Consider the following 1769-nt stretch of genomic DNA (forward strand, 5'->3'; position numbering starts at 1 on the left):
GAGAACCTTATGCAATTTCGCCATTCTTATTATGTTTTCTCACCAAAGACTTATTTATGTCCAACTGGTTTTACTACATCTCTTCTCTTAAGAGATTTCATATACCACGTCTTATAGCATTATCAATTTGCTTAATCAATTTCTCTGAGTAATTTCTCGATGTGCACTCTATGATAGACGTTGGTTTCATGATCCTCGCTTTTATGAAGCGCTTTTGTATTCAAATATTATATCATCATCGACGTCGATATTATTTTACCGGTTCCATTTATAATCCAGACATGACATAATGCATTTAGATCATATTATTTTCAGGTACCTAATTTTTATTCATGGTCATGTCTAAGGTTTCCTTTGGACAACCTTAATTTCGGATCTGCCATTTCAATTTTATGCTCTTCTTATTTTTGAGTAATACATGTATGGAACAGTCTTATCTTAACTAAGTCCAATATCAATTTTATTAGAGCATAACCCGCTGGTATATTTCAGTTTGGGTCATCAAACATGTCTGTCAATTGACTTGTTTAAGTTCTGAGAATGATTCATTCTTTGGATTCTTATTCTATATTCATATTTGAGAATCATTATTCATTCTCGAAATCGTTTACCAGCTTATTATTTTTCTCCCTGATGTTGGATATACAGATTTATCTAATCCATGGCTTAGCCTTAATCATATCTCTCGTGGTCTTACGTATTCTTATGGAGATTTATATCCGACGTATACACTTAATTCAATTTCAGATCCCATCTTATAACTTTGTGGTGAAGCAACTTATTTAAGTTCTCTATATGGGAACATTAATTCTTGACCCTTTATCAAATTCATGGGAGAGTCTCTATTTGTTCTTTGGCATTATGCGAACAAATTTTGCTGCAACTTATAAGGATTCATAAATCCATTGCTATCACCAATTACTCTTGCAAACTTATTGCAGATTTCGACAAGGATATGTACAACCATCAGTCGTCACATATGATGGATGATCAGTCCATCCATGGGTGATCAAGCCCACGAAATTCCTTGCTTATTTTCGAAATATCATGGTGAATACTTATATTATAAATTCTCTTATTCAAAGGGGCAGCATATCTTAAACCATTCAATAGAATGTCGCATACTTAACCGGAATGGCATGACCGGTTTGCCAATCATTAATCTCCATAAAATCTTTCTGTTGTGCAATTTCGTTTTCAGATTTGATTTTGGCCAATTTCTATTTGGGCTATTGTTGTCGTGGATGCTTAACTTATTTAGGGATTTTGGGATTCTCTGATTCTCCCCCTCGAGATAATAACACTTAATGTTCATTTATCTCGCATTGAATCCCAAACTTAGGTAATTTAATATCAAATTTTTTTCCCTTATACAATAAAAATAATTAAATAAATCAAAGTGTGAAACAAATAGCCAGAAATAAATTAAGTCTGATTAGATTAATAGGGATTTAAATTCGGCCAAGATAGATTATTCAAAAGACTTTGGCCAAGGGGATTCGGCCAAGATGATTTTATTAGTTCGACTAGATTTCATATTTGGCCAATAGAAATTTCAATTTGGCCAAGGGATTTCCTATTTGGCCAAGGTTTCACCTTTGTGGCCAAGCAAAATCGGTTAATGTTTGTCTTTGGCCAAGCTTTTGTCTTCGGTCAAGGTCTTTTAAAGGTTGGCAAAGAGAATTTAGACTTTGCATTTGATTAAGATTTAAGCTAGGCCAAGCTTCTACATTTGGCCAAGGCTTTAAAGATCATGCGATTGTTCATTA

Source organism: Brassica oleracea, chromosome C6 (genome assembly GCF_000695525.1).
Source record: "Brassica oleracea var. oleracea cultivar TO1000 chromosome C6, BOL, whole genome shotgun sequence".
NCBI classification, from domain to species: Eukaryota; Viridiplantae; Streptophyta; class Magnoliopsida; order Brassicales; family Brassicaceae; genus Brassica; species Brassica oleracea.